The following is a 24600-nucleotide window of genomic DNA, read 5'->3' as shown; positions in this document are numbered from 1 at the left end:
TTTAGAGACCCGAGAAACTGTGATGGTAGGAGTAACTTTCTCAGTACAAGAATAGGGTAGTGAGAACTTGGTGTGCTAGAAACAAAGTTGCGGTAACAGTCAGCGCAAAACAAACAGTTTCAAGAAAGCGAAATACTACGTACTCTTAAAAAAAGTAAATGACAGTGGCGTGTTTCCAAAGGACATGCTTTGAAAAAGCGAGCACGGCTGGCAAATGTGAAAGCTAAACGTGGCCCTACTGTCACCAATGTTGGCCAGTATACAGTCACTCAATTGTTAAGGGAAGAATACTGCTGCGTTATTTATTCCATTTAGAGAATGCAGTGATGGCCTAGAAGTAGAGCATTGGTCTCACGTGCAAGAGGACCGAGGCTCGAATCCCGGTGCCGCAAAATTCTCCACTGGGTTACAAGAAAAAATCTCCGCATCTAGATGGAATTGGATAACCAGGCCTGGGATGCGGCCTGGACCTCTCGGTGTCCAGAACCGACGACGCACTCCCTGACCAGAGCAGGACATGGCCACCCTGGTGTCGTACTTAGCCAAAACCTTCTATGAACAACCCAATTCATTCTAGGCCTTCAGTCCATACTGGCTGCGAAGCAACTGGACAAGGCGAAGGTGAGACCTATGACGCAGCGGCGAGTGCTTATAATCTCTGGCTCCGGACAGGCCGCCATTGGGTACTGAACCTGGCATCGTTTAACGCTAGAACCTGATTCAGTGAGGCTAGCTCAGCAGTGCTGTTCGAGGAACAAGCGGGTAATAAATGGGATGCCATAGGGCTTAGTGAGGTGGGAGGACAGATTAGGCGTATACAGTACAAAGGGGCGGGCATGTACTGGGCTATCGTGAAATAGCGGACAGTGCGAGAACTGGGTGGGGGCTCCTCATCAATCAGGATATAGCTGGCAGCATATAGGAGCCGCGAGGTGATATCAGCTTTGCGGGGTGGTCCTACCCCGCTCACTGCACGAAGCAGCTTCTGAGCGGTCGGCGCCCACCGTATCGGACGGTGTCGGAGCGCCCGGTGTCGAGCTGCAATACCAGCGAGCTCGTAGCGGCACCCGTGGCCCCAGGCCTCTCGGCTCCCGGAGCCGCGACTCCCAGAGTCGAAGAAGAGAGAGCAGAGAAAAATATATACACAAACTCGGACCACCCACGCGGCTTCCGTACTCACTTGCTTCGGGGTCGGGAACTGTGCGGGCGCTAAGCCTCGCGCTCCCTCGATGCGGACCAAGTGGTTCTCGTGAAGAGACTCCAGGGAAAATTTCACCAAAAATGTGCTGAGCATGTCGAAAAGTTCAAACATGCTGCAGCGCAATACGCCTCGCACCCAAGAAAGCATGCCGCAGGTCCTAGCGATCAAAATTTGCTCTAGGCCTAGCACTTTTCAAGTCCGGACAAAGAGCGTTCCTCGAACCGAAATGACGGTCGTCCAATGTTCAAGAGCAGGCCATACGTTCGGCGCCAGATGTTGGGTTTTTAATTGGGGAGATCAATACGTTCTCCCCACTTAACCGCGGCTGACAAAGTTCAAAACCGCTAGACCCCACCCCGTGATCGCGTACGCTACCGAGCGCACGTCGACCACGGCGGGCCTTGCTCTCAGGAACAAAGTAAGGACCCATTGGCTCACACGAACAGGCATTTATTGCTACAGCAACAATAACGCCAGCAAGCAACAAAACACGCTAAGGTATGGATAACGTACGATAAGGTACCTTCTTCCCTTCTCTCACGGTGGGGTCGATGTATCCACCGAGAAATGAGGCAGTTACTGCACGTTTCCTTTCTTAAAAAAAAGAAAAAGACACTAATGCGATGTCCAGCACTAGTGAGAGAGTTAGTGCCTTATTCTTTTCCTACAAAAAATATATATTTTTGTTGGCCCCGATATTGCCCCATTGCGTAGTTAACGTGCCGGCATTTGCGCCGGGCGCCTTCAGACGACAAACAGTGCGTTTGTTTAAAAGGCATAGCAACGCGCAACAAGTGTCAAACTCTAGGTGGACGCCAGGCCGGAGCTATGAAGCGAGCAGGCAGCTTACGCTGCTCCCTTCAGGCAGACAGAAGTGAAGCTTATCCGTCAGGCAAATGTGATTAAATAAAATTGGGTTAAAATAATTTCGGAATAGTGCGCAATAATTGAAGGCTATACGGTGTGTGCTGAGATCTCACTGAAATTGTGCAGATTTTGAAGCAAAAACTTTACCTAGAAGGTAGATGGGTAAAAGCGGGCATGGTTTGTGGCTCCGCTCGGTTGATGATGCCTCGAGCTAGAGCATGTGCCCTCTCATTTCCTGCCAGACCCTCGTGGCCTGTGGTCCAGGCGATTTGGTGGTGTTTCGTGAGGGGTTTAGTGCCCATGAGCCGACTGACGTACTTGGGAACTTGGCCTCTCAGGAAGTTTCGACACGCGTGTTGCGAGTCTGTTATCACATGAGCGTTTCGACCTTGCGACTCGTAATGCCTAATGGCAATGGCCACGGCGGTGGTCTCCGCGACCGCTGGGGTTTCGGCTCACACTGAAGCAGTGAAAGAGTGGAGAAGCGGTGGTCCACTGCCGCCACTGCGTACTTTTTATGGTCAAGGTATGATGCGGCGTCAACGTAAACCACGTTCGGGGAATCGGCTAGGAGTCGGCGTAGGTAGGATAATCGCGCTCGTCGTCTGCCTGTGTGAACGTCTTTAAGCATATGTTTCGGGATCGGGGCCACGCTGATGTATTTCCTGCGTTGTTTTTATAGAGAGGATTGAGCATCAGGTGCGCGGATGTCCGCAACTGTGCCTACTCGGCAGAGGATAGCTCGTCCAGCTTGGGTGGTCTGAAATCTTAGTGTTAGAGATGCACGGATGGTTGTTAGTTCCGTAAATGTGCTGAAGATTCCTAGTGCGGTCAGACGCTTCGCCGAGGTGTTTTTAGGAAGGTGAAGGGCCGTCTTGTATACCCTCCTTATGATGATGTCAACTTGCTGCTCCTCTCTCTTTGTTAGCGTGTGAAAGGGTAGTTCGTATGTGATTCGGCTAAGTACCAGTGTTTCCACCAGCCGAAGAGTGTCTTCTCGCATTCCTTGGTGATGCTTGGTAATGCGGCTGATCATTCGAGCTATCTGGTTTGTGGTGGCTTTGAGAGTCTGGATGGTGTGGGTAACATGGAGGTTGATTTGTATCCGAAGGCCAAGAATGGGGATCAGGTTAACTTCCCTGATGGCTTGACCCTCGATCGTGAGGTTGATGGGACCTGGAGAGACGTATCTCGGGCCATATACTCGTGCGACCTCCGATTTCTCCGGGGCGCAGTGGAGGCCGCTTTGAGAGGCGAAGTCCTCGACGATCCGGGCTGCTGATTGTAAGGTGGTTTCGTTTTGGCCTAGGGAATCTTTTGTGGCCCATATAGTTATATGGGCCACAAAGAGAGGGCACGGCACCTGGCCTAGCGACATGTCTAAGCGGACGTTACTGCTGTTGCAGGTTTTGCCATGGATTTTCGTGAACGCTACATCGGTTTGCAGTCCGGACGAGGCACCGCTTTTCTTTACGCCTTATCAAGAGTTTGGGATTGATGGCATCCGGCACGTGGATCGTCCTTCGTCGACGACAGTGACGTCATCAGTGGACCGGCTACAGAAGGAGCCACACAGCGAGGGAGGCTTCAGAGGGCACGACACCTGGCCTAGCGACAACATATCTAAGCGGACGTTACTGCTTTTGCAGGTTCGTTATTTGCATAATGCTACTACTTTTAGAAGCGATAACCGCTTTTTGTTAGCCCTGCCGAGCCCTCGCAGCTACCTGATTTTTTTGGTTGACTCTTGGTCTCTGGTGTTGACACTGTTGGTTTCAGGAGATGTTGAAGAAAATCCTGGGCCCAAAACCGCAGAAATGTTGCAATTAATCATTGATAATCAAGATTCATGAGATGCTAAAATGGATGCATTAAAAGCTGAAATGACCGAAATGAAAGAGAAATGCGAGAAAATGACCGCTACACTTACCGTGATTGCAGAATTGAACAAGCGAGTACAAAGCCTAGGATCCCTTGTTCGTCATCAGGCGGATAAGTCGGTAGAATATGAAAATAGAAGCCGATCCAATAACCTTTTGGTTTTTGGTACCGATGAGGACAAGGGTGAATCAGACAGCGACCTGAAACAAGCTGTTATTGAGAATGTATTCAAAGGAACCTTGGGAGTACAAGTGAACTCGATCGACAAAATTCATCGTATTGGCAGAAAAAAGACGGTAGTAATCGGCCGGTAATCATGCATTTTTATGATTCGCGGGAAAAACAGTCTGTGATGCAAAACTGTGGCAAGCTGAAAGGCAGCTTGATAAGCATAAGTCAAGACTACGCTAAGGAAACTGCAGAAGTACGAAAACAACTATGGCAAAGCAGTGAAAAGGAACGAGCAAACGGCAACAAGGTAAAACTGGTACATGACAAGCTTAAGATCAACAATCATATCTACGTCTGGGATCGTGAATGAAATGAACGGTGTCTGTTCCGTACAGAGCAAGATAAGGTTCTTCGATTCAAAAAGAGGGGAAAAACTGCTAGCCAGGCATTTTTTCAGTTGAAAACTTCAGAGAAGGCTTCTGACACGGATAGCGATTCTTCTCGGTCATAGCTCAGAATTCTACTTGTAAACGCCCGCAGTATCGCAAATAAAGTAAGTGATTTAGAGTATCTTCAAATTTCTCAAAACCCTGATGTATTGATGTTGACTGAGACATGGTTACATAGTGCAATTAGTGACAGTAGTATTTTTCCTCCTGACTACAAGGTGTTTAGATGCTACAGGGATTCTAGAGGTGGTGGCGTGGCTATAGTTGTGAAAAGCACTATAAACGCAGTCGCTCTTGATTGCAGTCTCCCTGAAACGGTTTAGTGCAAGATCAGCTGTGCAGACATGTGGTACATATTAGGGACTGTGTATAGACCACCAGGCACTGCGCCAGAATTATGGAACAAACTGCCAAGTGATGTTGTTGAGAGTGCGAACGTGCAACAATTTGAGCTAGGTGTCGATATGTTTTTGAGAAATGGAGTACAAAGTTTGAATTCTGATTCATGATTGCTTACTGAAGTGCTTATGAAATGTATTTGTTTTTGTCCCCTCCCTGTAACGACCCTCATGAAGGGTTAACAGTATGACCAAATAAATAAATAAATAAATATCATCCGCGTATATGATAAACACTACATTTAGAAGTGCTTGTAGTGCACTCGACAGCCTGACCGTAGCAATGTTGAATAACAGGGGAGAAATAATATCTCCCTGAGGTGTGCCTTTGTGTGGCATATCTTTGACCTCGGAGCGGGTTTGACTGATGCCTATCGTAGCCGTGCGGCCCGTGAGGAACGCACGCACGTAAGCAAAGACATTTTCTCCGCAGTTAAGGTCATTTATGGCTTGAAGTGATAGCCTCGTGGGATATGTTGTCGAAGGCGCTCTTTAAATCTTCGGCCAAGGTGACATGTTTTTGACCTCTGGGGATCTTGGTAAGCACTTCTCGCGAGAGCAGGAAGACGTCTTGAGCCGCAAGCCATAGCCTGAATTCAACCATAGTAGGGGGGAAGAGATCATTGTCTTCAATATAATTTTGGAGGTGAGTGTGGAAGACCCGTTCATAAAGTTTTTATAAACATGATGTTAGGGAGATGGGCCGGATGGAATCAAGTGACAGCCGCTTGCCGGGCTTGGAAATGGCGATAATTTCGGCATGACGCCAATCCTGACGCCAATCCCTTCTGCCAGAGTTTATCATTGAAGTAGTCAGTGATGGCTTGGATATGCGGATGACTGAGATTACGAATAATAGCATTTAAGATTTTATCCGCTCCAGGAGCTGTGTTGCGCTGCGATGCACGGGCTACGGGTTGTACCTCGGCTATGGTTATTGGGGCATCAAGCGTGGTGTTCGGAAGGCCGTTGTAGGTGTTTGGACAAGGTGGTATTGGAGTGCCATCAATGTAACGCGACCGCAAAGCGTCCGTGAGTTCCTTGTAGGTCCCATGGAATTGTTGAGCTATTGTTTAGAGTGTACAATTTGTGGCCGATCTGGCTTTGTCGGGTTCAATGAGACTGCGGAGAATGGACCAGGTTTGCTTGCTTGCTTGCTGTTGTTGTCAGGAAGAATGAAAAGTAAAGTGCACAGGCCTGCCCACTGGCTCAAGCTGAGCCACAATTGCTACTACGTGCTGAAAGTAGGAGAGTTGAAAGATGGGATAGAAAAGACGCGCGCTATATGTCCCTTCCGATCCCGGAGGCAGTGCAATACGGGGCCAACCTGTGGCGGAGGCGAAGCAAGCTTCAAGCCCTCCGCCATATTTCCAAAAATAAGTTTAATATCTTGGGTCCAAATAGGACCAGGTTTGAGCAGTACTGGGGGTTCCTTTCAAGGCGGCACAGAACTGTACCCAATTTTTTGGGCAAGTTGGATGGAATATTGCTGAGCTTCCTTCGTGATGGAGGCAAGGCGCAGGCTGAGTTGTTTATTAAGGCTCTGCCCTCACATCCCTTAAACTGGCGCACCCAGCACCGCTCCACGAGCCCGCCACCTCGAGCTCGCCTCTCAAGCCACCGGACGGACCCGCCACACCGGCCCAGCCCAAGCAATGCAAGTCTTCTCCACCAACTATAGAGCGTCAGGCTGAAAATCATCTACCACCCGAGCGACGGCCTAGATCTCCGAAAACACAATGGAGGCAACATCCTATCCCTGGTATGCGCCGCCCTGAAACTCCCCATAGAGGCAGTACGTCAACAAGACGCCATACGCATAAATCCTCGAAACAACTCCTTCACAATCAGCACCCTATCAGAGAACAGAGCGGAACGCTACGTTAGGTTACAGTCTCTGCAAATCCCCAACATGACCTACTCATTAAATGCCTACATCGCCCAACCAGACAACGCCATCCGAGGCGTTCTCTACAACGCTATCTACGACCAGACGCCTGAAAAGATAGTTCAAGAACTAGACTTTCAACTAAAGTTGTTCGTATGACTTTACAGACACAAGACAGTTGGACAAGACTAAGTCCATACTCGTCACTTTCGTCAACACAAAGTCGGTTCCTAATCAACTACGTTTTTACGGATCCGTATATAAGTGCCATCTCTTCCTGGCGAAAGCCGAGGCATGCATCATCTGCCGGCAAGCCGGTAACAGAAGAGAGGTCTGTGTCAAACCCAAGCAAAATCTCTGCCAGCGCTGTGGAGAGACTGATCCACCAGTCGAGCCACCCACATGCGCAGCCAAATGCATCATCTGCAATGAATCCCACTTCACGGGCTCCAAGGACTGCAGCAAGCAGCGTTTCAACCGAGCGGGCAACAAAAGGCCTACACCCAAAGAAGATACGACAAAGAACGCAACCCTCCTGGAATCCAGCCGCAGGCAGCGATCAAGCTCGAGAAGAAGCGCCAACTCCCGTCACCGGTCCCGGTCCCGGTCCGAGTCATTCTCACCCCTGACCTGACAGCCCACGTTTGAGAATCAAGGAAAGACCGGACAGTCCACATCTGACAAACAGGTCAGTTGGGGTCCGCGATCTCCTTCTCGTGTCCGTGAGAATAATCAACTTAAAGCACAGCTCGAACAGCGGAACGAGCAAATTCAACTCAAGAGTCAAGAAATCGATAGCCTTAGCAAGCAAATTCAATCGCTGCTACAAAAGAATCCCACCAACAGAGAAAATTGAAATCTCTCAAGATATCCCCTCTCTCAGTTCGGTAGTTAGCACACCGAACTCACCCACCCAAAGCATTCCTGCTAAGCGCAGAGCAAAAGAAGACACTTCCACTCAGGAAGTCACAATGTTAGGAACCCTGATCAACGCGATCACTACCCTTAAACAGAAAATGGAAAAAGAAATTAGAAGTCATGACCAAAGACATCAGCACATGGTTCAGCAATGTGAACAACAGAAAGACGACATTTGAGCAGAGATCAAGCGCCCACGACGCCATCGCTGCTCAGGTGCTGATGAAATTAGACCAAGTGTTTTCCCCCAGATAAATCTAATACAACCCATTGGCCTCCAGACCAGTAAATGATGGCAGCAAACCAGAAAGAACTTCGAGCGTGGCAGTGGAATTGCAGAGGATATGGCTCCACGCGAAGCAATCTGCAACTCCACATTCAATCTCTCTCCGACACAGAAGTCTCCACAGTCTTCGCACTGCAGGAAACTCAAGCTCCTGTCAAATTAGTCAACTACACTCCCCACACTCCAATGAACAAACCCACACAAAGCGTAGCAACCCTAGTTCACAGAGCATACACCGCTACAGATCACCCCATAGATGTTGAAGACATAGATTTTCACCTAATATATCTCCTTCCTATAACTAGAAATAGCACTAGCCTATACATCCTCAACACATACAGCAGCCCGAAAGGCAAAGCAGCCCCTCCTCGCTGTCATACGCAAAGCGCTCCTTATCAGTGCTAAACACCCGCTTATAGTGGTTGGTGACTAACGCCAGACACGTCAGCTGGGGGTACAAATTCAACTGCAGGAAAGGAGCACAGCTCTGCACACTAATTCAGAACGAGGAATTCACCCTTGTCAATGTTCCGCAACAGCATACTCGCATCGGTAACAGCGTGCCACACAACATCACCCCCGATCTCACACTCACAAAAAAATCACACAGTGTCAGTGGTCGCACACACAGACCTCCCTAGGCAGCGACCACTAGATAATTCAAACCTCACTCTCGCTAAACTCAATCACCCCCTTCACGAAAAAGAAGGTGCAGGTCACAGACTGAGACAAGTTTTGGAACCTCCGGAACGACGCCCCCACCCAAAATCAATCACCTTGCGAGATTATTGGCAGGACTCACAAAGGACGTCGCTACAGCCACATCTGAGATCCCGAGCAATCAGGAATCGGACGCGGTCGAAGCAGACTCCTCCACATGTGGGAGGCCCACTCCGGCCTCCAAAACCGATGGCTTCGTAACAAACACAACAGATCACTCAAGTTAAGGATATCAGCCATGATCAAGGAAATAGAGACACACGCGGCATAACTAACCCGTCAGCAATGGGGACAGCTATGCAACCGCATGGAGGGCAATCTGGGCCTAAGGGATACATGGAACATGGAAATTTGTACTCTGCCTCTTAGAACCCCACAACACGAAGAGCACGCAACAGCGTAATGTAATGCGCCTCATTCACAGAATAGGTATGAATGATGATACCCTGATCCAGAATCTCAAACGCAGGTACCTCACAACAACTCCTAAATTACCCCTCCCTTCCTACTTGGGCGTAGAAAATCCTGAGCTCGACGCGGACATAACAACGTTGGAGGTTAGAGCAGCAATGTTCAAACTTCGCACCACGTCTGCGCCAGGAGCAGGCAGAATCACAAACAAAACGATCCAAAATTTGGACGAGAACTCCATCCAAGCCCTTACAGAACATTTCAACAAGTACTGGAAGGAAGGCACTCTTCCTTCCGAGAGGACCCACCTCGGGGTCACTTTCATCCCCAAGACCGGAAAACCGCTGGACCTTTTAAATCTCAGGCCAATCTACCTCACCTCATGCTTGCGAAAGCTATTTCAGCACGTAATCCTAAACATTCTTCAAAATTACATGCAGACAAAAGAGCTCTTTCCCCACACAATGCTGGGATTCCGAAGGCGTCTATCAACACAAGACGCAATGCTTCAAATTTCAGAAGAAATCCTCCATACCAGACATTGCAAACGCACACGAGCGCTGCTAGCCTTAGACCTCACTAAGGCGTTTGACAATGTCCAACACACAGCCATACTGGATGCCTTATCCAATCTAGGAGTCGGGACTGGAACACATACCTACTTAGCAGCTTTCCTACGAGACCGCACAGCGGAAATAAACTAGGCCCTATAGAGTCCCCCTCCTTCTCTCTGGGCAGCCGGAGGACACCCCAGGGGTCAGTATTATCTCCCTACTCTTTAATATCACTCTCATTCCCACGGATCGCAAGCTACAGCGCATCCCAAACCTCTCCCACTCCTTCTATGCAAACGACGTTGCCTTGTGGACCACCGTGGGCAATGTTGGGACCATGGAAGAAACCCTTCAAGCAGGTGCGGACGTGGTAGTGGAGTTCGCAGCCTCTATAGGACTCGCGTGCTCCTCTGCTAAGTTTGAACTCTTGCTACTCCACCCGACCCCGAACCGCAACAGGAAAGAAAACCCCTTTATACACGTCGAGGTCAATGGTCTACCAGTGCCAGAGGTTGAAAAGAAACGCATCCTAGGCATGTACTTACAAAACAATGGACGCAATACGGAGACCTTCTCCAAACTTACAATCACGACATATCAAACCATCCGACTGATTAGAAGAATAGTCCACAAGCACCGAGGCATGCGTGGACATATCCTGGGGCGGCATGTGCAGGCTTTCGTGATTTGTCGGATGGTTTACTCTCTTCCCGACCTCTACCTCGGAAAGGCGGAAAAGGAGAAAGCAGATGCACTAATAAGACACGCATACAAGTCAGCCTTCAATCTCCCACAACGAGCTCCCACCAACCATCTCCGACGTATGGGAGTACGCAGTACACTGCAAGAACTAACTGAAGCTAATCGTACGGCTCAGTGTGACATACTACTGCACAAATACAGGTAGACACATTCTTGCCTCTCTAAAGATTCAACCAACAGGTCCACGCCCACCCCCAAACAACACACGCCATCCAGACACACATCCGGGACAGACCCATAGTTCACCCTTTTCCCAATTATGTACACCCAGTTCACAACCAGGCCAGACGCGAAGCTCGTGCGAAGGCTTTACATAAAGCTCATGCAAACTACCAAGACGCGGTCTATGTGGACGCGGCAGAGTACATCCAAAATTCGGCCTACGCCAAGACTGTAGCATCGCATAACTTTAAACACCAAGCCTCGTGCTCGATCAAGACAACAACCTCACTTGAAGCCGAAGAAGCAGCCACAGCGCTTGTCATTTTCTCCTCCGCTGCAACACTCATTCCGAGTGACTCTAAACAGCAATCACGAATTTTGCAAGGGGACAGATTCATTCTATCACGCGGAAAATTCTCGATTCTTGCTCCTCAGAACCCTGACCACTTCAAAAAGTTTGGGACCCAGCCCACGCAGGCAACCCCAGCAACGAAGTGGCCGACTCTCTTGCTCGAGTGTACGTCAGCCGAGCAGGGCAGACCGTAGACCGGGGTAGCGCTAGGAACCGGCTCGTCACCTATCATGAAATAACCCTCCATTACAGGGAGAAAATGCTCGTCTATCCCCCCCCCCCCGACACATATCTACCTGTCGAAAGAACAACAAACTACCTTGAGGCAGCTCCAGGCTCAGACATTCCCTTCACCGGCTTTGTTACCCCTTATCCACCCAGGCCAATACAGACCCGAATGCTCTTTTGTGGGGCTCTGAGAGTGAACTTTGACCACATTTTAATCTCTGCCGAGACTTCCAACCACCATCTCGCTGGAACCACACGGACAAAGAGGATTGGGAAATCGCGGTCTCCAGGTCCGAACCAGCCTCACAAAGGCGGCGGTTAGAGAGGGCTGGACAGGTTGCCTCACGTTATGGACTGTTGGCCACCACCCGCGATCAAGAGCCAGAGCAATCCCAGACATTAACTCATTCATAAGGCTCATCAATAAAGTTTTCACCTACCTACTTACCTACCTGTCTCATGTATCGTTGGACACCTGAACCGCGCCGTAAGGGAAGGGATAAAAGAGGGAGTGAAAGGAGAAAGAAAGAAGTGCCGCAGTGGAGAGCTCCGTAAAAATATCGACCACCTGGGGATCTTTAACGTGCACTGACATCGCACAGCACACGGGCGCCTTAGCGTTTTTCCTCCATAAAAACGCAGCCGCCGCGGTCGGGTTCGAACCCAGGAACTCCGGATCAGTAGCCGAGCGCCCTAACCACTGAGCCATCGCGGCGAGTAAAAACGCAGAGAAGAGCGTCCCCCAGGTACCCGTTGTGGGGTCCACCGATAAACGACAGTTGCGGCACCTTTCATTTCCTCGAAACAAAAAAGGCATCGAATGAAGTGTACAGCGCGAGTGAGAAAATTACTGCGTTTTTGCTTTCCTGAAACAAATGTATATTTTTTGTTATCCTGGTAGTGCTCTTGAGCTACTCATTTGTTACCGCGCAGGCTCGTGCAGGTGCACGGCCGCCTTCAAACGACAAAGAATGCGTTCGTTGCTTCCTTCTTACACTCTCTTCTTTATCCCTTCCCTTACGGCGCGGTTCAGGTGTCCAACGATATGTGAGACAGATACTGCGCCATTTCCTTTCCCAAAAAACCGATTATTATTATTATTTATATGGGAAAAAACGCGACAACTGCCGCACGCTAAGTGGACACCTGACCGTTGCCATCAAAGCATTGATGACTAAGGTAGCGAATGCGGGCAGAAAGTAAGCTTATCCTTCAGGCTACTCTGATAAAGTAAAATTTGGTTAAAAGAATTTCGGAAGGGGCGCAATAATTGAAGGCTATGCGATGTGCGCTGACATCTCACGTATATTGTGCAGTTCAAGAAGCAAAAGCTTAAGAACAACCAGTGCTTGTACGACCGTTCGGCAGTACGGCATGAAGATATGAGGCCAGTATCTTCCTTGAACAGAATTAACACTGAGTCATGGGCACTGTCTATTGATATTGTTTGCGGCCCTTAGGAGACAATAGTCGCTCTTGTTCGATCATTTTGTTTAAGAGGAGCAAAGGCTCCTCAGACCAACAATTCTAATGAATGTATGTATGTATGGATAAGCTGTTTATTAAGGGAGGCTCAAGGCCGGTTGTTGGGGAATTGGGTTGTTAAAGAAGGAAGGAAAAATGTAATGTGGATTAGCTCAGCTAATCCAGGATATACAAAGCGAAAGACATCGGCGTTCACTGTGTTCATTGGCGTTGGCGTTGACAATGTTCTAGACGGCGATGGCTTTGAGCAAGGGAAGGGGGCATACCCAAGCAGCACAGGTAATTTGCCCAACATTGGTACGGTATTGGCGAAGGCCGGCCCTTCAAAGACCCGCCGCGGTGGCTAAGTGGTTAGGGCGCTCGACTACTGATCCGGGGTTCCCGGGTTCGAACCGGACCGCGGCGGCTGCGTTTTTATGGAGGAAAAACGCTAAGGCGCCCGTGTGCTGTGCGATGTCAGTGCACGTTAAAAATCCCCGGGTGGTCGAAATTATTCTGGAGCCCTCCACTACGGCACCTCCTTCTTCCTTTCTTCTTTCACTCCATTCCTTATACCTTTCCTTACGGCGCGTTTCAGGTGTCCAGCGATATATGAGACAGATACTGCGCCATTTCCTTTCCCCTAAAACCAATTATTATTATTATTAACCTGGGAACTCCGGACCAGTAGCCGGATCAGTAGTCGGCCGCAAGGAAAAGTTTATTTTTGGGGAAAGGAAATGGCGCAGTCTGTCTCACATTATGGAAAACACCTGAACCGCGCTGTAAGGGAAGGAATAAAGGAGGTAATTAGAGAAGAAAAATTTGGAGGACGCTTAAGCTTCGTCTTTAAGAGTGAGGTGCGACAGCGTGGTGCAGCGCTGCCAAGGAGTCCATGGAACGCCAACGTCCGTTGGGCGCCGCGCGTGGCCCGTCCGACAATTTAAGGAAAGGACGCCTGTCTCACATATCGCGGTGGACTCCCGAACCGGGCCGTAAGGGAAGGAAATTGAAATAATAATAATTGGTTTTTGTGTGGAAAGGAAATGGCGCAGTATCTGTCTGATATATCGGTGGTCACCTGAACCGCGCCATAAGGGAAGGGATAAAGGAGGGGGTGAAAGAAGAAAGGAAGAATGAGATGCCGTAGTGGAGGGCTCCGGAATAATATCGACCCCCTGGGGATCTTTAACGTGCACTGACATCGCACAGCACACGGGCGCCTTAGCGTTTTGCCTCCATAAAAACGCAGCCGCCGCGGTGGGGTTCGAACCCGGGAACTCCGGATCAGTAGTCGAGCGCCCTAACCACTGAGCAACCGCGGCGGGTCGAAATTGAAATGAAAATTGGTTTTTAGGGTAAGAAAAGGACGTCTATCTCACAATTCTCGCTGGACACCCGTACCGCGCCGTAAGGAAAGGAAAATCCCTTCCCTTACGACGCGGTTCAGGTGTCCACCAAGATGCGCCATTTTTCGCTCACGGCCAATGACGCCGATGACACCGGCTTTTCTGCGACACGAGCTTCTTAACGCTATCGCGTTAAAACAAGAAAGATGTGCCGTAGTGGAGGGCTTCGGAATAAATTTGATCACCTGGGGATCTTTACCATGCACTGACATTGTAAAGGACACGGGCGCCTTAGCGCTTCGCCTTAATCGAAACGCGGCCGCCGCGGTCGGGACTGCACCCAGGTACTCCGGATCAGTAGCCGAGTGTGCTAATCACTGAGACACCGCGGCGCGTAAATAATTTCGACTACCTGGGGATCTTTAACGTATGTGCACCGACGTCGCTCAGCACACGGGCGCCTTCAGCGTTTCGCCTCCATCGAAACTCGGTCGCTGCGGTCGGGTTCGAACCCGGGTACTTCGGATCAGCCACCGCGACGGTTAAGGGAAGGAAAATGAAATTTATATTGGTTTGAAAGGAAGGAAATGACGCCTCTCTCACATATCTCGGTGGACACCCGAACGGCGCCGTAAGGGAAGGAAAATTAAATTTCGTTTTAAGAAAAACAAATGAGACCTGTCTCACATTGCGCCATTTCCCTTCCCCAAAAGCCTATTTTTCAATTTGGCTTTCTGAAAATATCTGCAGTGCTTGCGCTTTGTTTGGAACCTGATTTGGTTCCATATCTCTGCATACAACGATCAATAATATACTTGTAAATATTACCGAAGTTATATTAAATATATTGCGGTGTTGCGGCCCTTGCTGGACGCCGAACGCAGCCGGGCAGCGGGCAGGAAGGAACTGAGCCTGACTCCGATGCCGGGCTGTACCCAGACTTGTGGCTGTACCCATACTTGGGTACAACCACCACTCTGCTCTTGCCGACGTCCAAAAATTTCATTGCGAAAGCAATACTGCTCGAGTTTTCCGCTTTCAGCCGTCGTCCCGAAAAATCCACCAATGACCTTTAGCCTGACCTATGTGTGACGTCATACCAGCTGCGGAAAAGTGGGGCCCCAACTCGGCTCGTCGCGATCGTCGAAGCGAATCCTCCATGCTGCAGCTGCGCGCCGCTGCCGCGAGGGGCGCTCGCTGTACGTGACGTCATGCCAGCTGTGGAGAAGCGCCCCCCCCCCAACTAGGGTACAAATGGTCCGTTGAAAATGATGACGGCTGTCGTTTTTCCCAATCTTCAGGCGCTGTGGATGGTGACGCCTTGCGTGCGGGACCATTTGTACCCAAATTCGTCATGTACGGCGGAGGCGAGTTCAGATGTTTTTCATACCAACCAACCAAACAATACTTTCACGTTTGCTGCCAGAATGGTCACCGGTGCGATGTTTGCCCAACACCGGACGCCAAGGCATGCAAACAATGCGGGACGCAAAACCCGACCGAAGGTCATCAATGCCCTCCAAGGTGCATGATCTGTGGGGGCGTCCACGTCACCGGCTCCAGAGAATGTCAAGAGTGCCTAAATAAAAATTCGAGATACGACGGCGGCAGGCAGAGTCGCCGCCGCAACAAGGACACCAGGAAACCGAGATGGTTCAGCTCGGAGGGAGACGCCTCGTCGCGGAGCCACTCGAGATCCAGGAGTCGAACACGGAGCAGTTCGAGGAGCCGTTCGAGGTCTAAGGCGCCACTACCACCACCACCACCACAGGGGGCCTGGGCCAACGATAACCCCTTTAACAACAAGAAGAAAAAGCCCGGCACCAAGGTGAGCTGGGGAGCAGGCCCTTCCAACACTGCTCCGCACTCGGGCAAACAACAAAATCCCCCCGCGCTTAAACAACAGGATGATACTGAAAAAGCAGAACTGAGAAGGAAACTAGAAGAATCGCTAGCCTGTAACGAAGAGCTTTAAAGACAAATTGCCGCAATTAGACGGGAAATGCAGGAACTGAGGATCGGCAGCCCTCCGCACCCACAGCCCCAAATTGTTAGGACACCGTCACCACCCATGACAAAGCAGGGAGATGACGAGTTTTCAAAATTCAAGGAAGAAATGCAAGCTACGATGCAATTTCTGTTACAATTTATGCAGCAAACACAATCACAGTTTGCTGAAATAAGAAGTAATATCAGAAAGCAAGAATTTTCGAGAAATATAAGGGAAAAGGCCCAACACTTTGACCGTCCAAGCCTCGCCGCCCTAGATCCCGAAAGCAACACAACCGCTAAAAACTAATATCGGCAGAACGACTAAAGGAAGAAAAGAATACTTCAACATCTGGCAGTCGAACTGTAGAGGCTACCGCAGAAAACAGGGCCTACTGCAACAATACATATACACAAACGACACCTCACCGGACGTTAAAGCGCTTCAGGAGACTGGCGCAACCCCCCACTATCAGGTTACACGTGCTACGAGCCGAACGAACAGGGCAGGACGGCCACCCTGGTCAGTAAATTGTTGGTGGCCATCAGCCACGACAGAATCGAGGAAACGGACGTAGAACACGTAATAGTCGAAATTATACCTAAAAAGAAGAGCAAACGCGGCAGCATTTTTATAGTAAATGCGTATAAACCTCGGAAACAAAAGGAAAGCAAAATTTAAGGAACTGTTTCAGGGCGCGCGAAAACTAGCAAAGGACAACGCCCTAATAATTTTAATTTTAAGACTAATGCTAGGAACGAGATCTCGGGATACAGGACTACCGAAGCCAAGGGGAAGGCAATCGCGGAGGCGGCCGAAATTACCGAATGCGAGCTCCTCACAGACCCAGACTCCCCGAATTTAACAGGCAACAGCGTCAATAACGACACGAGCTCCGACATCACTTTTACTCGCGGCACGGAGCTGGCGCAATGGAAAAACCTCATGGAGAATCTAGGTAGCGATCATTACAACATAAAAACGGAAATCTCTTCCGAAAGACTTAAACGTCAATTAGGAACCGCGAAAATTACTGAGTGGGACGCCTTCCGAAAGGCATGCGACAAACTAGAATAAAAGGGGATACAATCGATCGAGGATTGAACTAAAGTGCTAAATGGAAAAGAGAACCATTTCACCAAAGAGATAGCGAAAACGACCCAAACATCCGAAGTAGACACAAGGTTACTAGGGCTTTGGGAAGCTAGGCGAGGGCTCGCCAAAAGGTGGAAGTACCAAAAGTACAACAAGAAATTTAAACGCAAAATTGCGGAGATTACGGCGAAGGCCGTAGAGCACGCCACCCCACTGGCAAAGCAAAATTCGCAGCAATTTAGGGATTCACTTAACGGGACCCTGAGCACAGCGAGAACTTGGCGTATTCTCAAGGCGCTCATAGACCCAACCAAAACTAAATCGGAAAATAATAAGGCCATATACCGTCTGGTCCGTCAATACAAAGTAGCGGATGCGGAGTTCCTCGAGAAGGTTCGCCTTAAATGCTACGGGGACTCAAACCCGGCAGCCTACACGGACGGGTACAGGGGCAAAAAAAATAACGATCTATATATAGACAGACCCATTACGAGGGTGGAAGTCTAAGCGGCTATGCAGTGCACGACTAAAAATACCGCCACAGACGCGGACAAAGTTACAAACGCGCTCATCCGCAACCTTAGCGACACCCTGGTAGAGGAACTAACCGAATTTCTCAATACACATTGGGAAGCGGAAACCGTACCGGCGGAATGGAAACATGCCTAGGTAGTCATGATTCCTAAACCGGGCAAAAAGCTACAGATTGAAAATCTAAGACCAATATCGCTCCCCTCGTGATTAGGCAAACTATACGAGAGAGTGGTAACGCGCAGGCTACAACAGAATATGGAAGATAATGAGCTGTACCCCACTCTATGTTTTGTTTCCGAGCCACACTATCCAGCCATGATATACTTCTCCAAATCAAAGAAGTACTCTTAGGAGTACCTTACAACGGGGAACACGTTATAATGACACTTGACATAAAGGGAGCTTTCGACAATGTCACCCACGACGCCATCCTTACGGGTCTAGACGACCTAAACTGCGGGAGGAGGATCCATGGCTATGTTAAAGCGTTTCTTTTAGGCAGAACAGGTACGATTGGACTAGGAGAACTTAGATCGGATAAATTCTCCACCCCAAACAAAGGAACACCCCAGGGCTCAGTCATCTCTTCCACGCTCTTTAACGTAGCGATGATTGGGTTAGTTAAACAATTATAAACAATCAACGGCATACACCACGCCATGTACGCCGGTTATATCACAATATGGATGACCAGACTGTCGCTAGAGGAAAAGGAAGAGAATTTCAGGAAGCCGCGACATGAGTAGAAAACTATGTCAAGGCCAGAAGCCTCGCGTGCTCGACAGAAAAATCGGAAATTCTCCGCGCCTGGCAGGCAAACAGAATCGCACGGTTCCGCCAGACGACGAGGAGCTAAAACTCGAAATCTACCTCGAAGGCAAACCGATCCCAGAGAAACCCATGATTAGAATCTTAGGAGTGTGGATAGAATCGAACCAGCGCTGTACTCGCACCCTCTTCATACTAAAAGCATCGACGCTGCAGGTTGCTCGCATGATTAAGCGGGTCTCGCAGAGACGGTAGAGCATGCGCGAGGAAGACACGCTTAAACTCGTAAGGAGCCTAGTGGTGAGCAGGATGACCTATAGTCTCCCCCACTTAAACCTTACCCAAGGAGAAACACAACAAGCAGAAGCAATCCTACGTCGCGCCTTCAAAGCTGCCCTACAATTACCAAACAGCACACCGACCGAAAAGTTGATGGCCCTAGGAGTCTTAAACACGCTAGACGAGCTCAATAGAGCTCAGCTTGTAACCCAGCTACAACGTTTATTGCTTACACCAAACGGGAGGGAAGTATAAGAAAACTGGGTTGTGAAGGAGCGCTAGTAGAAATTCAAAGAACAGACACAATACCCGACGAACACAGACAAATATTAAAGGTGGCTCTACTGCCAAAAAATATGGACACAAATCTGCCCCGCCGCGGTAGCTCAGTGGTTAGGGCGCTCGCTACTGATTCGGAGTTCCCGGGTTCGAACCTGACCGCGGCGGCTGCGTTTTTATGGAGGAAAAACGCTAAGGCGCCCGTTTGCTGTGCGATGTCAGTGCACGTTAAAGATCCCCAGGTGGTCGAAATTATTCCGGAGCCCTCCACTACGGCACCTCTCATTCCTTTCTTCTTTCACTCCCTCCTTTATCCCTTCCCTTACGGCGCAGTTCAGGTGTCCAACGATATATGAGAAAGATACTGCGCCATTTCCTTTCCCCCAAAAACCAATTATTATTATTATTATCTGCACACTGCACGCAGAGCGGCCAGAGCCACCTATATCACCTATATACAAACAAAACTAGCCCTGAGGTACACAATTGTGTATGTGGACGCAGCCAGATACGCCACAATTCCAGGACAAGACAATTACAACATGGTGGCGACGGTGATAGGCTCGGACCTACGCGAGATCACTAGCGAATCTCTAAACGACTGCACGGTAGTCGAGGCCGAAGAGGCGGCCGTAGCTCTAGCGGCAGCGGAGGGCTACCGGTCCAAGCAGTCTTTAACGATCATATCAGACTCGCAAGCAGCCTGCCGAAACTATATGAACGCCAGAATCAGCCGCAGCGCGCTTCGCATAATGCGCTCTTGCAGCGCACCCCAAAAGGATAAGCAAGGAAGACCACTTTTGCATACGATAGTATGGACGCCAGTTCACGAAGGAGCGGCAGGCAACCAAGAGGCCGGCAGGGTAGCTCGAGAGCATACGAAAAGTCGAGCTTCCTGCGTAGGCGGCCCCGAGGTTTTCGTACCTATCCCTCAGAGATATACGGCGATTTTAGATTATTTTAAGGGGGTCAGAAGACGCTACCCCCACCACACAAATCACTTAGCAGGGAAGAGGCTGTAGCTTGGAGGCAGCTGCAAACGGGCACCTACCGTAACCTGCATATACTAAGCAAAATTCAACCCATACAATATAAAATTACATGTCCATGGTGTAACGAAACGCCCACGCTATATCATGTTTCGTGGGAATGCCCGAAAATACCCGTGGTCCCAGCCATACCAAACCCTAGTGCGGAGCAGTGGGAGGGATTGCTCTCCAGCCACCGCCGGTGCGACCAAATTGGTCTAATCCAGCGGGCCAAGCTGGCGGCGGCATCCAACGGAGCCCTGGAATAAGGGCAGACGACCCTGTGCAAGAGAAGATGATCCATGTAATCTGACACCGCAGATGAACAAAACTAGAGCAAAATAAAGTTTATTCTCTCTCTCTTCCCCCAACTCGGCTCGTCGCGATCATCCCAGCGAATCCTCCACGGTATGTCGGATGATGTGTATAAGGTGAAGCTGCAACGATGTGCTTCAGCTAAGAAGTGGCGCCGTGCGGAAGAAACAGATGAAGAGCGGGAACAACGTTTAGCTAAACGGCGTGCATATTGTAGTCGTTATGGAGAGCGCGAAAGAGACGCAACAATGACAGAAGCAAGAGACAACGCGCTCAAGAGACGCAGAAGAACGCGCCGCAAGACTCGATCAGCGTCGTAACGCAGATGCGGCTAGAAGTGACACCTCCCTTAGTTACTCTTCAACTGCGGAAGAGACCGCTTTGAATTCTCGAGAGCGTCGGAATGGGACGCTGCGTAGACGACGTGCCGAGGAAACGAAGCTTTCGCAATTCGACTAGGGTTAACCAGAGCTAAACCACAGACAATTTTTAATGGAATTAAATACGCTACCTTGGTTATAATATATTTTTACAATATTATTTTTATTTTTACAATTATCATTACATTTAACCATTTGGCAATAAACATCAGTCTCGACCTCCTGCGTGCCTTATGTATTTCCAGTTTCATTTCGCTGTTCCTTTTTGTTTACTTCTTCCTTCCTCAGCATTCATTTTATTTTCGCCCAGGAAATATTTATCTGAAAAACTCTCCGTGCCCCCAATTCTTGGCCAATCCCCCTATGTGGGCATGTGTCCTTGTAAGAGGGTAACAACAACAACAATACGCCGCCGTGGGTATTTGCCATTAATACCGAAAATATCATCATAATCATCATCAACATCTCGAGTCGGCTGCTGTAGCTCTGTATGCTCGAGCTGCACGAGACATCGAACGCACGCCATCTTTTCTTTAGAGCCGTTCCACCATGAGGCACCCCCAAGCTATGTGCGTACACACCGTCCCTCCCGACCAGTCGGCTGCTCAGACCCATCAGATTGGTTGTAGACTCCAGCTCGCGATGCAGAACGATCTTGGCCAAGGAGCTGCCAGCTGCCGTGAGAGCTGCCGGAACATCGCAACCTGTGCCACGCGGCCATCGGGGCAGCCACCGGACTTCGAGCTCTCCAAGTGCTTCGTCGCCTCGGGGCCACGCAGCACCATCGGAGGACAAGCCGCTGGTGACCACCACCACCTCCGTGGCAAAGGCGAAGAGGTGCTTAAGCTCCGAGAAGCGCCTGCGCAGAAATCCACGCAGCCGGCCACAGCCGTAAGCCGTTCCCCGCTACCGGCAGGGTGAGTTTGCTTCTAAGCCTTCTACTCTGCCGAGCGGCTTTGATGCACTTGCGGGATTTTTCTCTAGGCTGCTTGGAACCCTGTGTTCAATTCCTTCGGTCAGGGCGCGTGTTAAGGTTAAGCCGGGCGTCATGCTGGTCCCACCAGCTCTAGTTCACAAGTATCCAGGGGCCCGATTCTCGATATTCACATTCGCCTGTCGGCGCCATGTTTCCTCTCTGATTGGCTCTCAGAGGCGTCAGTTAGCATCATTGTGTGCGTCACATTCTGCAGTTACAGACGCTCTTTTCCCGTCGACGTCAATTTGACGTGGCGTCGAAAATAGATTTTTAGGAGCGCTGTTCTTGGTGCCCGGAAATTATGTATGATTGTGGTGAGGAAAAGAATCTACAGGTGGTACGTGCGAGAATACATGCTCTCGACTTGCCAATTTGGAGAAAACAGCTGCGTACTAGAAGTAGGCGCTTCCTTAAATCTGATTGCTGCAACAATGTCACGTGAAATACGTGATACGCACGTATTATGGAGTGATGTAAACATGACGTGTCACCATATATACAATGGGTCGCCATTGGCAAAAAAGGCTAAAATGAAAATTGGTTTTTGGGGAAAGGAAATGGCACATTCTCTGTCTCGCATACCAGCTGACACCTGAGCCGCTCCGCAAGGGAAGGGATAAAGGTGAAGTGCGAGAAGAAAGGAAGAGGTGCCGCAGTGGAGGGCTCCGGAATAATTTCAACCACCTGGGGATCTTTAACTTGCACTGACATCGCACAGCACACGGGCGCCTTAGCGTTTCGCCTCAACCAAAACGCAGCCACCGCGGTCGAGTTCGAAACCGGGCACTTCGAATTCGCCGCCTTCGAACCCGACCGCGCCGGCTGCGTTTTTATGGAGGCAAAACGCTAAGGGGCCCGTGTGCTGTGCGATGTCAGTGCACGTTAAAGATCCCCAGGTGGTCGAATTTATTCCAAAGCCCTCAACTAGGGCACATCTTCCTTCCTTTCTTCTTTCACTCCCTCCTTTATCCCTTCCTTTACGGCGCGGTTCAGGTGTCCAACGATGATGAGACAGATACTGCGCCATTTCCTTTCCTTCAAAACCAATTATTATTTTTATTATTATGTTTATTCACCACCATAATATCGCCCTGATTCAAGGTACCCGAATGAGTGAATGAAACGCTGGTTTATTCGGCATTATGTCGCCGCAGTTTAAGAGGTATTTATTTGAAGCCAATACTCAGCTCATAAAAGGGTGTGCAATGAAACGGCGTCATAAGGGCACATCTGAAATTAGCAGCGTTTAAGAGCATTAATAGCGAGAGGTTAAATGTACAGCCGCATAGGGCCGCTAACTGCTCTCCCGTTGCAAACCCTTCGCTCGCACTGATGAATCATCGGTCTGTGCGGTTAATGTAGGGCGGCAATGGCGGCGCCAGCCGGCTGTGCGCTTTGATGAGTTCTGCTGCTCGTTGCATTTATTCGTCCTCTATTTAAACCCGAGAACTGCGAGAGGTGATCCACTTTCGCGAGCACCACGGTGCTGTCGAGTTGTCTCTGACTAGACAGCTCGTGTGTGACCTGACGAGACGTATGATGTGGTGGCTATGCAAGGATGCATTGCAGTGAGCAGTGCCTAACTGTCGAGCTGTGAAGTGCGGTCGCCAGTCGTGAACGTCGTTGAACGGACGGGCTTTGCGCGCGTGATGAGTGGATGACACGACAGATGTTCGCGCTGCCGAGCAACAAACTCCAGGAATGTGTAGGCCTTCTCGACGAGACATCCGTGTGCACTGGCGCACTATTTGATCACAGCGGTGTCAGCGAGACAGCGTGAACGCCTGCCGGGAAAGGTACAACGTGACATCGTCTCTAGCATCATTGAGGTAAGGAAATAATTTGCGCAGTCTCATCCTCATTCCTTTTGCATGCAGACTGGAAATGAGTATGTGCAGGACGCATGCTTCGAATCCAAATTTTCTTTTCGGGATTTCGCTTTGCTTCGTGCACCATACTGTTTTACAGTTATTGCGCGCAGCGCCAAATTGAGAAGACAAAGGCTAGCATGCTAGTGCGTTGGACGATTTGTTGGTTTTTGGTGTCGGCGTATGTGAAAGAAAGCATAGGTGAAATCAGCTGGGAGAAGTCGTTTCCTTAAGTGTGCAAAAAAAATTGCGTGACAGCTTAAAAAAATTACTATAACCGGACTTAAGAATAATAAATCGCATAAAATTGCGCTGCTCAAGCTGAAATTTTCATAGGAGTGTTGATAGCAGTCACGTAGAAATGACCGCAGAAGGGAGAAAAACTTTGTGTAAGGGCACGCGAAAACAAATATATGAGTCGTGCATTTCTTTTTACAGGTGTGCTGTACATGCCGGCGAAGGTTCCAGCACATAAGTATGAGTGGAATTCATCCATGTGTGGAATATCTCTTCATTCTCCTGTACTGCCCGCATAAAAATCGTGAAACTGGTGAGCACATGCTTAGTGTTCTGTGACAGTGATGAAGGGATAATGTGTTCACCTGGAGTAAGATTGCATATGGCTAGTGATATCTGATTGCATTTATATATGGCTTATTGAGCAAAGAAGGACAACGTAAACAGAGCCTGCATATCAAAATAGTGTAAATGAATCTTGTCTATAATTTTCAGATGAGAGTAGAGATAGGTGTGGGTCATATGTGTTCGGTGGCTTTGGATTTCTCTTGCTGACCACAATGTCACGGCAGCCTCATTTTGATTGGTGCAAAACTCAAGGTAGTCATAAATAATTGACCTTGTGCCCTTCCCTGCAATGCATTGTGTTGTGGTTTCCTTTGAGTATATAAAGACGAATAATTTTTTTTGCCCATTTTTGGGAAATCTGCCATCAAGTACCTGTAGCAGTTAGGGAAACAGTTCGTTTCGGTACTAATAATTGGTTTTGCAGAGGGCATTACATTTTACA

At 49.4% G+C, this 24600-nt stretch overlaps 1 pseudogene; it reads right to left on the bottom strand.

Moving 5' to 3' along the window:
• Window positions 1–6251: 6251 nt before the first annotated feature.
• Window positions 6252–6381, bottom strand: LOC144116725 (U2 spliceosomal RNA; annotated as a pseudogene).
• Window positions 6382–24600: the final 18219 nt, after the last annotated feature.

The sequence above is a fragment of the Amblyomma americanum genome, chromosome 1 (genome assembly GCF_052857255.1).
Source record: "Amblyomma americanum isolate KBUSLIRL-KWMA chromosome 1, ASM5285725v1, whole genome shotgun sequence".
Lineage (NCBI taxonomy): Eukaryota > Metazoa > Arthropoda > Arachnida > Ixodida > Ixodidae > Amblyomma > Amblyomma americanum.
Note: the sequence above shows the minus strand (reverse complement) of the source record. Positions and strands in the feature narration are given on the sequence as shown.